The following is a 20596-nucleotide window of genomic DNA, read 5'->3' as shown; positions in this document are numbered from 1 at the left end:
AACATTTTTTGATTTTCAATCTTAATTACATAATATTTAATATTATATTATTTAAATATATAATTTCTTTAAGATTTTTATTGTATTCTTATTTGTTGCGTTTTATTTTTTCCCCAATGCCAATGCGATTAAAACTCGCCGTTCAAGTCTCAGTTGGAAGATTTAATATAGCCTAGTGCAGGGATGGCGAACCGATGGCACGCGTGCAATTTATGGCACGTCACACAATATTTTGGACACGCCACCAATCACAAAGTTCACTATGAAGCATATTAACAATTAAATTAAAATTCAAAAAAAAATTAACAATTAATGCCACAAAAGCAATTAATAACCATAAAAAAACAAGCTAACAATAAATAACTGGCAAAAAAAAAATTAACAGTTCTGCTTGAACAAACATCTTATAACCCTAATATAAGTTACTTGTCATCTAATCTGCAACAACAGAAGTCACACTGATATTACTTATTAAGTTGAATTACGCTTATAACTGAGACACTGCAGAATGTTTTTTTTTTCGTAGTAAATATAGAGTTTTGAGTTGATAGTATTTAATATTATTATTTACTTAATCACGAAGTCAAAACTATTTGTCGGCACGTCTATGACCTCATTAAACAATTTTTTGGAAAAAATGGCACGTTGGTGCATAAAGGTTCGCCCCCCCTGGCCTAGTGTCACGATTTGGTGGGTTTAATTCTTCATCTACCGAGGACCGGGGTTTGGTTCCCGGAATAAAGTTCTGATGCCAGATTCGACCTTATTTTCCCCAATCGTTGATTGGTTGCTCAGAATCCAATCTCATAACCAGATTTTGTACCCTCTCTTACGCAAGTTTTTGCGCAAACTTGCGTATATATATATGTATATAGTGCTTAAAAATGTTTTTTGAGTGCTTAAAAAGTACTTAAAAGGTGCTTATTTTTTGTTGAAAGATTTGGCTATGCACTTGATTGGTTTTATGTATAAAATGTTTAGAAGTCGTTTTCTCATACTCTCCTTCCACTTTCAATTACTATAAGTAATTCTCTTGCATGTATATTTAATTTACTTATAATATATTTGATTTATTTATTTGCTATTTTATGTATATTTGATTTACTTATTAATTGCAAATCCTTATTCTTTCATTTTAAATAGATATATTGGAAGTAGAAGTGCAATCTCAGGCAGATTCAAAGAAAACAGACACTCCCATTGGTGAGTTACACATTGATGTTGAACTTGTTTGCAATATTTCTAATTTTCTTCAAAGCGTTTCTTTTGTAACATTTAGTTCTGCGGAACTTAAATGTATGGATTTGAAGGAGAACCTTTTTTTTNAATACTATGTCTTTGATGATAAAATACTATGTCTTTGATGATAAAATACTATGTCTTTGATGATAATATATTATGTCTTTGTGCTAGAACATTGTGTTCATTGGCGAGCGAGCGAGCCATGGTTCACGGCGTGAACCACATAGGATTGCGTAGCAATTCTCTGGGGTTGGCGAGCGTTAGCGAACAGGGGGCGGAGCCTCCTAGTATATATATATTTTACAATGCTTCTATATCTTTTTCGGTGAAAAATCTTCAAAATTCACTGTTAATTTATTGCAAGAATAAAAACCCGGCAATTGGGCAGTTTTAGATAACGCGAACTAATATCGATATGGAAATATCTATAAACTAAAAATTTGTAAACAATGTTTAAACTTCACCATTTGATTACCTTGACTTTTAGATGATACACTATAGAAGCAGTATCCGTGGATACGTTATATAAAGCTTGAGGTATCTGAAAAAGACTGGTAGTAAATTTATTTCGAGATATCCTTTTATTCGAGGGGCTTTTTTGAAGAGGCGGAGATCGATTAGGATTGATCCCTGTACTCAAAGATTCGGTACTTCTAGTATTTTTTCCCCGATACATCTTTCCATCACACCTGATTTGGCACCCAACTCGTCCGTACTTTAAAGGATGGGAGGGGGAGTTGGGGGATGTGTATCGATTTTAAAGCCCTTCTAACGACCTTAAAGGATGCGCCTGTCATCATTGAAATGCGAGGTTCAAAGGGGAGTATTCCCCAATACCTGCGCTATCTTCTTATTCGACACCTTGTAGAATAGTCCGATCCATTCATTCTTTGAAAATTCCATTATCGTTTGGTGTTATATGATTCTGTTCCTATTATTTATTCGAAAACGAGAAATTAAGAAGAAAATTAAACTTGCGTGCTGTTGTTTTGATATATTGGATTAGATTACGCTAGGTTGTTTTTCTTTATTATTTTATTTTACTTTATTTTTTTTCCGAAGTTTTTATTTTTTTAATTTTATTTTATCATCGTTGGAAGGTCTTAAACTCGAAGTATTATTAGAAAACTTAAAGGTATCTGAATTTTTAATAATTTAAAAACTAAAATATGTACCTATATTGTGTTAAAATAACCATTTACAATTTTATATGTAAAATAATATAATAATATATATTTTTATTAAAATATTTTATAAGTTTAATCATTATAGATAGATACATTTAGATCATAGTGGGTAGCCAGATTTTTCAACAAAAAATAAGCACCTTTTAAGTACTTTTTAAGCGTGCAAAAAATATTTTTAATCACTTTCCATAAAAAAAATCATAATTAGATTCTGTGCAGAAATAAAAAAAAAATTTCTATCTTTTAAAGTTCTTGATTTATAAACATGAAATCAATAAAATTTAGAAACATTTTCAGAAACTTTACATAATCATGATAAAATAACTAGTTTCTGATAAATGTTGTAGAGAAAAATGTGAAAATCATGCATTTTTTGAAATTTAGAACGACAATCGATACGGAAAAGTAAAGAAACTCTTTTTAAAAAATAGAAAATTCAGCATTTTTTACTGATCCCGAATAAAAAAAAGCACCTCCAAGGGCTTTTAAAAACGTTTATCAAAAATAATCACCTTTAAGCACTTTTTAAAAACGCTATGCACCCTCTACTATATTTATGATCTGCCTTTTATGAAATATTTATGAATATTTATGAAATTGAAAAAGAAATCCGGTGGTGCGAAGCGATGTCTGGTTTATACGGTTTCTGCTCCCAGTTCGCACCGACCACAATGTTGGGATAAATTATCCTCAGTGGTAGACGGAGATGGGGTAGAATCCCCATGTCATCGGACTAGCCACGAGACTTTTTCATGGTTTTCCTCTCTATGCAACTCAAATTGCGGGTTAGTTCAAAAAGTCCTCCACAAAGTCTAATTTACCTCAATGGGTTTTCAAAAAGTTTCCTTGTCTTCTAGGCTTGGTTCAAAATTGCAAGGCTACGGAATTGAACATTGATATTTGTAGTAAACTCGGAACTATGTCGGCTATTCAACACTGATTATATCATTTCACAATATTCTAGGCTAATTGAAAAATTCGATATTGTTTTTTAAACAGCCTGACATTTTTTTAAGCTTATTGCAGTGAGCTCATATACATTTAGGTAACTTGAACATTTATTCTTAATGAGCCTAATTTCTTTTTTATTCACTTTTCTACAAAAGCAAAAATTCCTCAAAATCAGAAATTCCTCAAAATGACAAATTTTTATGTTTTAAATATTTACTTTAAAAGTAAGTTAATTTATTCTAACATAATTTCTATTTGCGTGAAGCTTTAAATATAAGCACCTTTATTTATATAATTAAAGTAGATTTTATATATATGATACTTTATATATATATTTTTAAATATAAGCTTTAAATATACTTTGCTTTAAATATATCTACTTAAAAATTTACTCTATATTTGTGCTTATATTTTCTTCCCTTATTTACCATTTTTTATATTAAACAAATACGAGTTATTTCAATTCTATTACAAATACATTTGCCTTTTGTTTATTTAATAAGTTTTAACGACCAAAGATTGTCCTACTACTGAAAAGTGAAAAATAACTATTTAATTGAATCGTATGCATTTCGTAATTTCTAAGAAAACTCATTTATTTGCATTCGATTAATTAACTAAATCTTTATTTGAGTTTGTTTTTTTCTTTTTACGTTTCATTGAAAAAGATATAATCAGAAGAAGTTTCCTGGAATCGAGCCATTTTTTTTAAAAAAAAAAAAATTCTTTTTAGTTCGAAATGATGTAGGAAACTCATTATCCCTCTTTTCCAATTCAGAACGTATTTGAAAACTTACTCATTGGAAAACCCTCACGTGCTGTTTCATACCTGCTGTCCTTTTTCTCCCCTCCAATGGCTCTCGGGTAAACCACGCATTATTTTAACTCTCTCTCTCTCTCTTTATAGTTCTGGGAAAGACTAATCATTAACTCTTTATTCTCTGAAAGTAACTTATAAAACAACGGTTATAATATTGTCTCCCAAAATATTATCTGTAAATATATAGATATTTTTAATGGCAGGCACTAGGGTCTGTTTCCCATCGCCCTCCGAAGTGCTAGAATTGCTACTCTTTTACCGTTACCCAGTGGTCACCTGTGACGGAGGTGGAGTAGTGTCGCCTACGTCATACAACTACAAACCTGTTTACATTCACACAATCACACAGAAGAGGAGCCTTGGTGGCTCAGGAGATAGAGCGCTCGCCTCTTAATGAGGTGACCCGAGTTCGATCCCAGCGAGAGCAAGTCGATTTGAATTAAGCATCCGGCTTGCACCGACCCCAATGCTGACGTGAAATATCCTCAGTGGTAGACGGATCATGGGTTAGAGCTCCTTTCCAGTAAGGCTAACAGTGAAGGGTTCTTGTGCTGTTCCTCTCCATTTAAAGCAAATGCGGGTTAGTTCCATTTAAAAGTCCTCCACGAAGACAAATTTCTTTCAATACTTGATCCAGGAGTTCCCTTGTCTTCTGTATAGGGTTCAAAATTACAAGGCAACGGAGTTGAACATTAGTGGTTGTAAACGCAAAAATGGGAGCGGCTGTTCAACGACGGTTATAAAATAGAACACAGCGAGAGTTACACCCATGTCTACAATGGGATTCGAACCCACTGCTACTGGCCCAGTAGTTCAGTACAGTAACCACTAGCTCATTAAACATAGATAAATAGTTTCTTAAAAAAAAATCAATTTTGAAGAAAGTGTCATTAATTAAACGCAAATATTTCATGTCGTTTTTCGAAGTTCTTTTGTAAAATAAAATTTAAAAAAAGAAAGAAAAAAAAGCTGTTTTAATGTTTTTTTAAAGCAAAGCTATAATTTTAAGCTATCATCTTGCTATGCTAGCCTGGTTTATTTAAGTTGTAGAATGTAGCCTAAAAACTTTAAAAAGTTTTAAACTTTTTATTAAAATAAATAGCAGTAATGGTGACATTTATTTCACCTAGAAAAAAATTATTATAAAAATCAATAAAGAATTACTAATTTTTGCATCTTTTTAAGAGTGTAACATTAGAGTAATTTTTAAAATAAACAGATAAAACTTAACAAAAATAAACTTGCAGCGATTTCAAAAATGACATATTATTCTCTAAAACTTGATATTTCATAGGACAATAAACTGCCTAAAAATTAACATATCTGTCTAAATTTTTACTAATTTTTATGAACTCCAAAAACTCCATGATATACTAACTCTTCAAATGCGTTCCATGTGAATGTTCGAATCTTTTGCATATAGTGGTGTGATAATTAATTTTAAATCAAATTTACAAAACAAAGAATCATTTATAAAATCCTTAACTTAGCCCCACTGAAAAAAAGAATTTCCCAAAAAGTGTAGAGAGTTTGAGACCCTGCGACCTTAATTTAAGACATTTATATTAATAGACATAATATACTAACACTTCAAATGCGTTCCATGTGAAGTTTCGAATCTTTTACATATAGTGGTGTGAAAATTAATTTTAAATCAAATTTACAAAACAAAGAATCATACATAAAAACCTAACTTATCTACACAGAAGAAAAGAATTTTCCAAAAAGTGTAGAGAGTTTGAGACCCTGTATAAGCGACCTTAATTTAAGACATTTTTTTCTGCAATTTGTTCTTAGCCCCCCTCGACAGTACCTAGAGTCGAGAAGCATGCAAGTATATCGCGCGGTCAATTAATAATAGAGGCTAATGAAGAAATCGTGCCTACGTCTATTATGGACCCGACGTGGCGCCGCTTTCTCTCCCCTTTCTCTCCACCCCATAGTAGAACCCCCCACTTCTAAATGTTCCTTCGTGGTATACACGCCTAAATACTCCAAACCCCCCTCTTTTAATCTGAGAATTGTTTCGTGTTGTTACTGTTGAATCGACTTTTGTGGCTTAAGTCGAAACAATTCAAAATGCTCCATTGAAATTATTAGGTTGAGTGCTTAGTTGTGTTGTTGTCGACGCCTAAAATCTCGATCGGATTTTTTTACTTTTTTTTCCTCTGAAATATAAGTCGATTGTATTGGATTGCGTGTTTGTGAAACAAATGAAAATGTTCGTTCCGAATTCTGGAAAAATTTTCGATTTCTGGCGGAAATTAGAGTAATTTGCCGTGTAAATGCGGAGTATTTTGCGAGTGATGCAACACTTGACTGCCTACTTTTGGAACAAAAGTTTGAAAAGCGGGCATCGAATGCTATTGCAATTTGTTCCGGAATATTAATGCAGCAAACATAGAAGCGTATGCCAACTCAAATTAAGGATTTTTTAAAAATTGCTTTTGGGTTTTTTTCCCTTCTGAATTCATGGCTATTGCAAAGTAAAAGCAAACATTGAAGCTTAAAGCCTAGTCATAATATTGGGGATTATTTGAAAAAGGTTTCGGATATTTGTTCCAAGTTATTGACTATCTCAGCGTAAGATTCTAACGATTAATTCAACACTTTGAAAAGTTTAAAACCGTCACATGGAGAAGTATATCTTTCTGAAATATTTATCTAAACAAACTTTGAAGCTTACGCCAACTTATAATACCGGGGATTTTTTTAGAAAACGTTTCGATTTTACCCTACGTTTCTGACAATTTCAGAGTAAATTCTTATGAGGAATGATTTTATTTTTTTTTATTTTATAACCGTCGTTGAACAGCCGACCCTATGTTTAGGTTTACGACTACTAATGTTCACTTTCGTAGCCTTGTAATTTTTAACCCAATCCAGAAGACAAGGGAACTCCTGGATCAAGTATAGGGAGAAATTTGCTTTCGTGGAGGACTTTTTTAATGGAACTAACCCCTATATGCGTTGCATTGATAGGAAAACCACTAGAACCTCCCACGGTTAGCCTGACGGCAAGGGGACTCTAGCCCATGATCCATCTATCATGGGTTGCATTTGACGATTTGACCATGATCAATTGTTTAAATTTGCCGATTTGACCATGATCAATTGTTTAAATTTGCTGATTTGACCATGATCAATTGTTTAAATTTGAAGATTTTATTTTATTTCATAACCGTCGTTGAACAGCCGACCCAGTTTTATTGTTTTACGTAAGTTTTATTGTTTACCAGTTTTATTGTTTTACAGTTTTATGGGTCCCATCTGATGTGAAATATCCTCAGCGGTAATTTCAATTTTAATTGCTATATTTATAACTTGAAACTCAAAGCATATTCATTCATTTTGAATTTAATGTACGGAGCCGTAGTAGCTTAGGGGATAGAGCGCTCGCCTCTTAAGTGAGCACACCAGGTTCGTCAATGGATGGTCGATACGAATTCCGCAACCCGTCTCGCACCGACCGCAGTTCTTACGTAAAATATCCTCCACTTTAAACGGATCATGGGTCAGAGCCCCCTTGCCATCAAGCTAACCGTGTTAGGTTCTCGTGGTCTTCCTCTCCATGTAACGCCAATGCGGGTTAGTTCCATCAAAAATTCTTCCACGAAGGCAAATTTCTCCCAATATTTGATCCAGGAGTTCCCTTGTCTTCTGGATTGGGTTCAAAATTACAAGGCTACGTAGTTGAACATTAGTTGTCGTAAACCCAAAAATTAGGTCAGCGACGGTATTAAAATCACCTCCATATTAAAATAGAAAAAGGATAAAACGCTAAAATCTGTATTTATTACTGGAGAATAAAATCTTCCAAGATGTTCCAATAAACGATACTTAAATGTTAGTGGAGGAGAGGTCTCATTATAACATTCATTATCCCATTCACTGTACCCGCATAATGAAGGAGAAGATACCGATGTGGAAGCAGCTTTATCTCTCTCCTCCCACTCGTCTATCCCCTCACGCCCCCTCCTCCCACATCTTCCTAATCCTCATCTATTTTGTAACCCAGGAGAGTCAATTTGTTAAAATATTTCCGTCACCCCCTCTTGTAGCCTTGTCAAAACATCCATCCCGCCCATCACTTTAGCACCTTTTTGTTTGAGAGATGGATCCAAAGAGGATTCGAACAACCCCCCTCCCCCATCGGTATCGTTTGGTTTGTTTGCGTAATGTGTTATTTCTTCGATATCCTCCACTCGACGGATGTGCTTTGAAGGATGTGGTGGTACGTGTCGAACAAAAGGAAGATTTTGTTCGAATGATTCATTCCTTTTCCAGTCTCAAGTGTGATTCACCCCTTTTAATCCTCCCTTTTGTTTTCGAACTGTAGACATCATTAAACGTCTGTTTCCTTTAAGTGCTGTTGAGATGTTGCTTCATGATGGGGAGGACAATGCTTCCTGCAAAATTCGAATTTTAACAATGGAACGATGTTCCCTTGGAGGGAATCGATACGGAGCGCCGAGTCGAACGAGGAGGAAGTGTGGTTTTTGAAGAACCGAGTCCGAAGTTAGCACTGTTTTCCGATTTTCTTTGAGCAAGGTAAAGATCGTCCACGAGTTCTTCAGTTTGTGTAGCCGATCTTATCGCCAAAAACATAAATATTTGCCTTAACCCTTTCGCGCCAACTATCACGTTGTCTAATGATATGTTAAATCTACTCTAGCCGTTCGTAGTATGGAAAATTATGTATGTTATTAAGTATGTAGTATGGAATTCGCTAGTATGGAAATATTTAAAGCAAAGCACGCCTTTAAACAGCCAGTTGTTTGTCAAAGATCATGATTTCATGACCAATCAACAAACTAGCCGCAAGGTTATTTACATTGCTCATTGTCCTCCTTTACTTCTCAAACAAGATGTGGATCTCCAATATGTCGGATGACTATCAATCTAAAAGTGGGTATAGTTTATCAAAGGTAAAAACTCCCCTAGCCATTCGTCTGGACCCGAGGCGGTGACTATGGTAATGAGGTATAACTATTTCAACTAGGGTTGTGGGGTCACTGTTATGGGCTGGTTTTGGGTTTGATCGTCGAGGGAAGGGGAATCTCTTCTTCGGCCCATGGTGTTAGCCCTAGAGTGAAGAAAAGCTACCCTCCCTGAAATGCGCTATTCTTGTTTCCATAGTAGTATACGGCCTCAGACTTAGTGGCGACGGGAGTTCTTACCGGAGACAAACATACATAGAATGAGTGCAGGCACTTAACAAGTTCCTTATACTTACACGGTGAAAACTGGTGTAATATCTTTCCGAATTCGAGGTTGAGCAACCTCAGGCATTGTATGAACTGTCATTTTATTTCACGTTACCACCTAATCAAGGCGTTCATATATATATTTCAGTATTAGAGTAATTAAAGTTCGTATTATAGCTCTTTAGTATTAGAGCAATTAAAAATAAACACCAATAATGGAGAGTACTTACATCAAGCTCACGCGCACGCACACCATTAAAGAATTATTTTCACTTCCCAATAGTGTGAAGCACGCCTTTAAACCCAATATCCCTTTCAATCCCAATATTATCCCACGTTTGGATAACATTAGATATCATTACATGAAATGCTCTTATTTCGGCAACGACATGCCAGAGCGCTTTCTGGTTGACTCCCTGCTGTCACATGTTTATGATAGTGTTCTGTCGGATTACAAAGTCCTCCATGTTCCCATAACCAATGAATACCTCTGGGGGTACTGTATTGAAGATTGATCGTTCTCAGGTTCAGGTCAAAATTACGATCTGTGGACGAATGAGTGGATGTGTGAATGGGTCCGCCATATAAACGAGTGTGACGCATGGGTGTGGCTGAAGTTGAATTCTTGGCCATAGATGGCTCCACTGGAAAACAAGAACAATTTCAGCCCTTCTACCTTAATTGCCGACGACAACAGCAACAACATCTTGTCCTCCTGAATTTCTTATCCCCGTAAAACTAAATTCGTTCCTCGTATTATTTGGCCCCAGTGAAATTTTGACCAGATATTCCATGGATTATTTTGTTACATCTTATATCTTGTTTGTTTTAATTTTAAGAAAAATTATCTTTTTTTTTAATAACAAATCTACTCATTTTAGGTATCTCGATTCCTTCAAAAATTTAATAATATTGTAAATCATAAATATATTCGTTAAGAATACTGAATCTGACGATTAAAAATAAATAAAATTTTTTAAACTCTTCTTTTTTAATGTACAACAAAAAACACTATTTTGGAATACAATAATTTATTAAATTAGCATTTAAAACGTAGCATTTACGTTGAATAGTATGCATACGTAACATTCCATCGCACTAAAGTAACCCCGTTTATTGTGATTGTAAATCTGTGATAAGTCCATCTTTAGTCACCTAACAAATCGGTGGGTGATTAAAAGTCCTGTCCCGTCTTTCTTCGGACTGAATTCAGATCGATTGGTCTATTATTTGTGCCGCCAGATGGCGCTGCTAATGAGCGATGGCCTTTGACAGAATGAACATGAAATCCATCATGTAGATTGAGTACCCTTTTCTCTTCTATTCCATGGATAGTGGCTTTTCGGCGGTTTGGGGGTTCAGAAGTTTATCAATTAGATCTTTTTTTTCTCTCTTTTTTTGTCGTCCCAGCTTCTGATTTTTAGATATGACATTAATTCCCCAAAGAACAGAAGTATTTATTGCGATACTCGTTGTACTACTTAAAAAAAAATCTATATAGAGCAGTGAAATCTCGTTCAGATTAAATACAGTCCAAAAAAAATGATTAAATGTTATCGTTATTGTTGTTATTATTGTTAATTTGTCTGTCACCTAGCATTGTGTATATACAATGAGGATTCGCGATATTTAAGCATTAAGCTTGTAATTTTAAACCAAGTGGTCGGAAAAACTACATTATTTTTGTAGTTCGCTACAGCTACAACTATTTAGTTACAAATGTAGTACTTTTTATTCTGTAGTGACTACAAGCTACTTTGGAATTTAGTAACTACTTCGCTACTTTAAGGAGACAAACTTACATTAAATGTAAGGGCATAATTAAGAAATATGTATTCTTGTTTACATGGCCAGTTTGTTATTTCAAAACATTTTTTTTTTCGAATTTATTCTTTTAAACTTCAATTTGTTATGCCTTTCTCTTCAGAAAATATTTAATTTTAGAAAAACAAACTTTCCTCGAAACTTTATAAAACAAGTAACAAATTGAATTTACTAAATCAGAAATTTGCTTGCGTTAACACTTTATGGAAGAAATCATAAATTAAACTTGCTAAATTAGAAATTTTCTGAAATTACTACTTAATGGAAGAAATAACAAATTGAATTAACTAAACCAGAACTTTTTCTCGGATTTATACTTTAGGAAATAAATAACAAATTTAATTTACTAAATCAGAAATTTGCTTCTATTGACACTTTATGGAAGAAATCATAAATTAAATTTGCTAAATTAGAAATTTTCTAAAATTGCTACTTAATGGAAGAAATAACAAATTGAATGAACTAAACCAGAACTCTTCTCGGATTGATACTTTATGAAATAAATAACAAATTGAATTTACTAAATCAGAAATTTGCTTGTGTTAACACGTCATGGAAGAAATCATAAATTTAAATTTACTAAATTAGAAATTTGCTTAAATTGATACTTAATGGAAAAAATAACAAACTGAATTAACTAAACCAGAACTTTTTCTCGGATTTATACTTTAGGAAATAAATAACAAATTTAATTTACTAAATCAAAAATTTGCTTCTATTGACATATTTTGGAGAAAGAATAAAATGATGTACTAAATCGGAAATTTTCTTCGATACTAAATTCTGTACTAAATTTCTTCGATATCACGTCATTGAAGAACATTTTATTGAAAATACATTTCAAATGTTTCTTTACAAAATACTTTATTTTATTCTTACTTCGCTTAGTTTAATTCTGTTTAAAAGTCATTCGTAAACTAGTGAAATGTACCTAATTAAATAGTTGATTAGATAGATTGTGTGGATTCTTTATCTTTAATTTAAGTAAATGTAAATTTGCTTTCTACATATTTATCAGAAATCTCCGAATAATTCTTTTCTCTCTATCTGATATTAAAACCGCTTTATTTGTTTTAAACTAGCAGTTTTCCTACATCGGTTAAACAAAAGCGCGTATACTTTAGATATTTCATCAACGATTCATTGTTTGGAGCGAAATAATGCAAATTCGCTTAAGAAAATGATTCGAAAAATCTTAATGATAATCGAATTCAACTTGAATTTTTGAATAATAAAAAACCGAACTTAATGCAGGCGATATTTTCCCATTAACATTTTATTTTCAAAGATGAAGCTGTCATCGCTAAATACATTTTGATTCCAAATTAATGGATAGATTTTTGAAAAAAAAAGGATGAATTTTAGAATATTCAATTCACTCAATTGTGTTATCTTTTCGAAATCTATTTCAGTAAATGCTTTTCATCGTTTGGGACTCACGCATGGATTTTGCTTTTATTTCAATAAATGAATTTTAATATTATTTTTTTTTAAGTTTTAAAATTTATCGAAGTATTTAAATGTTCTGCTTTGGTTAGGAAAGGGAAATTAAATAGTTGAGATTCTTAACTACTGAAGTATTTTATTGTAAAGATTTTATTTAAGACTTTAATATTTCTCGGTGAAATTTCTGGAAATATGTAGTTTTCTTGAAGAAGTTATTCGTTGTTGTGTTGTAACTTTCGGTGTATTTTAATATATTTCAATATATTATTAAGTATTCATTATTATATATATATATAATTAATATATATAGTTAATAATAAATATATAATTGTATATATAAGTCCAATATATAGGGAAAACAAAAATTATTAAAATAAAATAAATTTTAAAAAAAATACTAAAAAAAATTAATAATAATTTTTTTTCTTAAAATAATAAATTAGTAAAAAAAATAATAATAATTTTTTCTTTTTATTTTAATAATTTTTCTCCTTCCCTTTTCATTAAATTTTATTATTTTCCATGTATGTCAATTCGTCCGTTTTTTGTTTTTATATTAAAGTCCGCCTTTTTCTATTTTTTCAGGTAAGGATTTACTATTGATAATATTTTTTATTAGTCTGTGCCCTCTATTTGGTAAGTAATAATAAAATATTTATTTTTCATTCATTGAGTGTGGCTTTAGATGGTTCTTAAACTCTTGTCTTAGTGTGTATTTGCTGATACAATGTGATAAATTCATACATTTTATCATTATGTATTTACAAAATACTAACCACCCAAACTCAAAAAAATTAGACCCAATTTAGGGTTTACGACTACTGATGTTTAACTCCGTAGCCTTGTAATTTTGAACTTAATCCAGAAGACAGGGGAACTCCTGGATCAAGTGTTGGGAGAAATTGGTCTTTATGAAGGACTTTTGGATGAAACTAACCAGCATTTGCGTAACATGGAGGGGAAAACCGCGAAAACCTCCCACGGTTAACTGGACTGCAAGGAAACTCTAACCCATGATCCGTCAACCACTGAGGATATTTTACGTCAGCACTGTGGACAGTGCATGCCGGCTGCGGAATTCGAATCGAGCAGTCATCTCTGGGATTCGAACCCTATTCACCTCATTGAAGGTGAAAGCTCCACCCCCTGAGCCACCACGGCTTCTTCTTCTTCTTCTTCTTCTTGCTTGAGCTTGTCAGATATGTGGCACCTCTGCACATGTTGCATTTTGTACCTACTCCAAGCCCAATTTTTCCTAGTTCCATTGTCTCGGGTCGCCTACTTTATTAATATAGTCTGACAGTCCCTTAATGGCTTACTAAGATTACCACCACGGCTTACTAAGATTATATTATAACCGTTGTTGAACAGCGGACCCAATTTTTGGGTTTATGGCTGCTAATGTTCAATGCCGTTGCCTTGTAATTTTGAGCCCAATCCAGAAGACAGGGGAACTCCTGGATGAAATATTGGGAGAAATTTGCTTTCACGGAGGACTTTTTGATGAAACCAACCCGCATTTGCGTTACATGAAGAGGAAAACCACGAAAGTCTCCCACGGTTAGCGTGACGGCAAGGGGACTCTAACTCATGATCCGTCTACCGCTTAGGATATTTTACATCAGCACTGTGGTGAAAATGCATGCAAGATGCGGAATTTGAATCCAGTTGTCATCGCTGGGATCTGAACCCGGTCACCTCATTGGAAGGCGAACGCTCTATTGCCTGAGCCACCACGGCTTCTATCTTTAAATAGCATTATAAAGATGTGAGGCGAAGAGGTTGGGTCATTTAATTTCAAAATTTCACTGCAGGGGGAGCTGCTAGCCGCTCACATTCTTTTCAACAGTCTTCTTTATACACTAAAATGTTGTTTGTGTCACTTAACTTCTTTTCATTGTCAACTCCTGTGCCATTTGAGTACTTTAATCCAACAAATAAAAAAGAAAAAAGAGATGATAATTCCTTGAAGCCTTCGAGTAAGTCACTTTCAAAAAAAGCATTTACCACTAGTAATTTTTCGCCAAGTAAGCACAAACTTATCGAAAACCGAAATTTTATATAAATTCTAACACCCCCTCGAGCATCTGACACAAATCGAAACTCTCCGATACTTTATTTTTTGAATGAATCTCGCTTATTTGACAGTGCGTAGGAATGGTGCTTACTCGTGCCAGGAATCGGATACGGAAGTGACGAAATCAGCAACTACGGGGAGAGACAGAGCGAAATAAAGAACGGGGAAAAAGAACTCCAGGAAAAACGAAACAGGATTGAAGAAAGTGAAGTGAAAAAAGAAAAAAAGGAACCAAACAATTTCCATAAACAGCCCTTCTGAATTCAAGCCGCGTGAAAAAGGAGATCTAAAATACGATCTTTTTCTTTATCTTTTTTTTCATCATCCCTTTTTCGAACATTTAGAACGTACAGAAATTGAAGGTGGGGTTCGAATCTGCATCTTGTTTGAAGATGATTCTTTTCGATTGTGAGTGGAGATGGGGTTGTGAAATTTAAAGATTTCCCCCCAACCTTTTCCTTAAGGAACTTATTTTTCTGCCCTTTTTACGTCTTGTCTGTCACCTGTAAATGTGTTGGAAGTTCCTGAATACCCTCAGTAAAGATAAGTACAGAAGATAAAAGGGAAAAGTAAGTATATTATTGCGGGAGGGATTCGATCAGATTCTATACTTTTTTTTTCTATTCTTCCCTTTAAGGGAATGTAAGGATGACTTAAAAACGATTACAAAAATAAATTGGCTTTCGAAGCTTGTTGCTTTGAACCTTTATACTATTTTCGATTTACTTTAAAATGCGAATCTTTTTTTCTTTTTCTTTTTGTACTTAAACCGAAAAATGTAATTGTCAAGTGAAAATTACCTCCATTTATCTTTTTTTTTTTTATCGAACATTTTTAGCCTCAGTTAGTTATAACGTTGCTCACACTTGGTTAACATTTGTGGGTGATTCATGCCTTGAATCTTTCAGGCTTGATAATTTTTATACAACGTTTAATTTTATACAACGTTTAATTTTATACAACGTTTAACGCCTTAATTGGTTAGAATATTGCTCAAACTTGTGGTTAAGGTTGGTCAGTTTGGAGGTGATTCATGCATTGAATCTTTCAGGCTTGATAATTTTTATACAACGTTTTCCAGCCTTAATTGGTTAGAATATTGCTCAAACTTGTGGTTAAGGTTGGTCAGTCTCACTTTAAACTATATTGAATCTCCTCTGCTTGGTTATTTTTTATCTAACATTTTTTAACCTTATTTGGTTATAACTTTGCTCACACCTGTGGTTAAGATTTGGAGGTGATTCATGCATTGAATCTTTCAGGCTTGATAATTTTTATGCAACGTTTTCCAGTCTTAATTGGTTAGAATATTGCTCAAACTTGTGGTTAAGGTTGGTCAGTCTCACTTTAAACTATATTGAATCTCCTCTGCTTGGTTATTTTTCATCTAACATTTTTTAACCTTAGTTGGTTATAACGTTGCTCACACCTGTGGTTAAGATTTGGAGGTGATTCATGCATTGAATCTCTTAGGCTTGATATTTTTTACACAACGTTTTCTAGCCTTAATTGGTTAGAATATTGCTCACACGCGTGGTTAAGATTGGTTTATCATAGGTTGAACAGCATTGAATCACGCATTTAAATACAATTTTTTGGCACCCTAGATTAGTTAGAATGTTGCTAACACGATGGATAAGGTTTGGGATTTGATGGTCTTAGGTTCACTTGCATGGAATCCGTTTGATTATTCTTTATCCAACGTTTTCGAACTTTAGTTGGTTGGAACGTTGCTTAAACCTGTAGTGAAGGCTTGATGGTTGAGTATGTTAAATCTCTCGTGCTTGATTTTAATTAGTACTCGGTTACTTAGAGCTTTACTCACATTTGTGGCCAATGCTTTACATGTGTATATTAAACCACGTTAAATCTTCCATGTCACGTCGTTGGTTTGGTATGAAAATTTGGTAATAATGGAATCGGCTTAGGCACCGTCTGAATTGGCCAAAGTTGCACGGAGTTCTTACCTTGGCAGTTAAAAGATTTTGTTGTATTTTTATTTCGATGTCAGTTTATTCGCAAAACATTTTAAAAGAAAATTTGCTTTGAAAGGTTCATAATTTTATAACGTTAATCAATACTACATTGACTGTTGAAAAATTTAATACAAAAAAAAAAAAGATTCCTAATTCTTTAAAACTGTCTCAAATAATTTTGAAAATTATTCTAGACAAATAACTACTAATAGAGCCATTAAAAGCTCATTCACAGAATACCCCAAAAAAGCTATTTTTTAGCCACTTGAATACGCAACTTGCAAAAAGACATTGGCGACTTAGTATTTCGCCTTGTACGGTGCACAAAATAAAAAACGGACCACCCTGAATAACTTTTGCATCTAATAATCACGTTCTAGGACTCAATCTTAATAGTTCAAGAGAGCGACCTCAAATATTCTAATCAATTAGTGTCTATTAATTAGTGTAATAAAGTGTCCCAATAGTTTTCCAAACTTTGGAACGCTTTTCTGACCAATGGGACCAGGACCATATTTACCAAATTGCGGCTACCCTCTATATTTTGGGAGTCAGAAATCCGAATCCGTCTTAAAAAGCTATGTTTATTCAGAGAAAGTACGCTATTGTGTCTGATTTTATAACTTAAAATATCGTCTGCACTAATTGAATAGCATATTTGGGGTCACCCCCTTGAACCATTAAGATTGAGTCGTATAACGTGAAGATACGATCATTAGATCAAAAGTCATTCAAAATGGTCTGTCTTTTATTTTTCGCACTGTACGCGAAACAGCCTATTTATATTTCGTCAGTTAATAAGTCTAGAATTTTCTAGCTAATTTATTCCATTTCTCATTCGATTACCCTTGTGTACAAATTTGTTAAAAGAAGAATGTTACTTATAATAATCGTAGCATCAAAAATTAAATCGCTTAAAAAATATTGCATTTGGGAAAAATGAGAAGTTTTTCGAAAGCAGTTTGCTTTGAAAGCGACTTAGTTTCGAAAAGAACCTTAAAGGGCTCTTATCTTCCCCTTGGGCGCCATACTTTTAATGTATTGCTCTTGTTTAAGCGATCCTTTCTTCTTAAGTTATGGGCCCAAACTGTTTCTTCCACAAAATTCCACTGCTGCAGAAGCATTTTCTTTTTTTTCTACTTTACTTTTCTTTGATGCAATCTTCCGGAAAAAAAAACTTTAATTTTAAAGAAAGGTAGTCTTTTGTGGTAAATTTTAAATCAAACTATTTAGAATATTAATTTTATAATTAAAAACAGTTGTGTATAACAGTAAACAAAACTTTAATTTTGAAAAAAAGTAGACTTTTGTGGTAAATTTTAAATCAAACTATTTAGAATATTAATTTTATAATTAAAAACAGTTGTGTATAACAGTAAAATAAAGTTTAATTTTAAAGAAAGGTAGCCTTTTGTGGAAAATTTTAAATCAAACTATTTAGAATAATTATTTTATAATCAAAAATACTTGCGTATAACAGTGAAGAAAAAAAACTTTTAATTTTAAAAAAGAGTATCCTTTTGTGGTAAATTTTACATCAAGCTATTTAGAATATTAATTTTATAATTAAAAGCAGTTGTGTATAACAGAATAAAAAAAAACTTTTTATTTTAAAAAAAGGTAGTCTTTTGTGGTAAATTTTTTATCAAATTATTTAGAATATTAACATTATAATTAAAAACAGTTGTGTATAACAAACAGTAAGAGAGATCTTTTGATATCGTAATGATTTGTATTTATATCAAATAATTTAACGCATCTAGAACGCAATATATGCAAAATATTTTTATTATTGATTGCATAAAGGAGCTTGAAATATTTTTGGCTATTTGATGGCATGTCTTCGGATCATCTTTAGGGATGTTTCCCAGACTGTCTCCAATAGCCCACTGTGCAGCTCTTGTTGGATGTAAATGAACTACAACTACAACAATATTTGTTGAGCATACTTACAGAATATAGTCTTCAAGCTTAGTAAAATGAATTATGCAACAATTCCAATTTAGCAAAATCGATATTCGCATTTATATATAATATTTTAACAAATTTAATTCCGCAATTATTCCGAGTTGGCAACGTCGAGATTAATTCTGATACAGTAGTTGTCAATTCCAACGAAATAGATTCCTCAACGATTCCGATTTGTCGAAGTCAGAAGTTGTCAATTGAATCGGTATATTGATCATATTCAAACATCATGAATTCTGAGAAGTCGGAAGATTTGTTTTCTATGTTTCAGTTCATCGAAAATCAAAACTCACGGCCAAAACAGGAGCAGCTCTCTTCTCCAAACCTCAATTCCGATAAATATATAAAAAAATTCTAAAAATATCGCCACCGTGTCCATTCACCTAGATGGCTGCAAAAATATAAAAGAAATGAAGTGAAAAGAAGAAGGAAGGAACATCGAAATTTTCGGCCTTTTCAAGAAGTCATGTCGGAAAAGAAGAGAGAGAGAGTTGCATTTTTGGAAGTTGGGGAAAAAATTTATCGCATCGAAACGTGCCCTGAAAAACGTAGCGACTTGCGTTAGAAATTGGATTCAGTCTCTGCATTCCTTAGATTCTTTCCTACGCTTCTGCCAGACTTTTATTATTGCCCATTCGCTTGTTTATTTTATCCAGCAATGTGTGTGTGTTCTACGAAAATACCTACACATCTTTCTACTTTGTTCTTTTTTCTCTCTCTTATCTTTGTCGGTATATCGTTCGCATCAACCCGAAACAGCACAGGTCACCCTCTTTTCTTTTTCTTCCATTTAGAACCAACTCGTGTCTTGTTGTTTATCGCTTGATTTAATCTTAACTTATTTAATGCGTTTATTTAGTTTTTTACTATTTGAAATACGGGGTGTTCCATAATAACCGTCCTTAATCAGGGGTCAGTTTAAAAGAAATTTGGGTCCGTTAACGGACCCCTTCACAAAATATCTTTTCATAAAAACGGACCCTTCACAACATATTTTAACTTAAAAACGGACCGTTCACAAAATGATTTTTCTTTAAATCGGACCCTTCACAGATTTGTTTATCTTCATTTATTGTTTTGTTAATCGAATAAACCCTTCCCAGGGCAGGAAAAGAGAAAGATGGATGTAAACGAATTAAATTTTGTCTTCGGCAGACGATTCTTCCATTATTCGTCCAAAATGAATAGTCTGCGTTCAGCAGTATAGACTAAATACCAAATATTTGTATGTTGCATCTCTAATTTAGAAACAGCAAATGCTGTTTATTTTTGAAAATTTAATTTTTTTAATTATAATTTTTCAGTGCCGAGCATAATCTTGTATATATTTACAATTTAAAAACTCCTTGAAAAAGCTTTTTGCAATAACCGGACCCTATTTGCACAAATTCATAATAGCGGACCCTGGTTGAAAGAATGTGAGTAATTTTTTCACAATTTCACGAAAACCGGACCCTTCACAAAATGTCTGGACAGACCCCTGTAAATATATACGGTCGGCCCTCGATCCAACGACTCCTGCAGTGCAAGCAAAAACTGACGTTATGATGTGAAGCCACTGTATCGTGAGTACACAAAACGTATGCAAATATTTACTTATTATTATATCCTGAGCCGCGATGGCTCAGGGGATAGAGCGTTCGCCTTTCAATGAGGTGAACCGGGTTCGATCCCGGCAACGGCTGGTCGATACGAATCTCGCATCCGGCGACCACAGTGCTGACGTGAAATATCCTCACTGGTAGACGGATCACGGGTTCGAGTCCCCTTGTCGTCAGGCTAACCGTGGGAGGTTCTCGTGGTCTGTTAACCATGCAACGCAAATGCGGGTTAGTTCCATCAAAAAGTCCTCCTCGAAGGCGAATTTCTCCCAATAATTGATCGAGGAGTTCCCTTGT

At 33.5% G+C, this 20596-nt stretch overlaps 1 protein-coding gene across 2 annotated transcripts in view; it reads left to right on the top strand.

Annotated features, from left to right (window-relative positions):
- Positions 1 to 20596, top strand: part of LOC110282721 (semaphorin-2A) — a 535140-nt gene that overhangs the window by 278993 nt on the left and 235551 nt on the right. The window lies entirely within an intron of this gene.

The sequence above is a fragment of the Parasteatoda tepidariorum genome, chromosome 10 (assembly GCF_043381705.1).
Source record: "Parasteatoda tepidariorum isolate YZ-2023 chromosome 10, CAS_Ptep_4.0, whole genome shotgun sequence".
Taxonomy (NCBI): Eukaryota; Metazoa; Arthropoda; class Arachnida; order Araneae; family Theridiidae; genus Parasteatoda; species Parasteatoda tepidariorum.
Note: the sequence above shows the minus strand (reverse complement) of the source record. Positions and strands in the feature narration are given on the sequence as shown.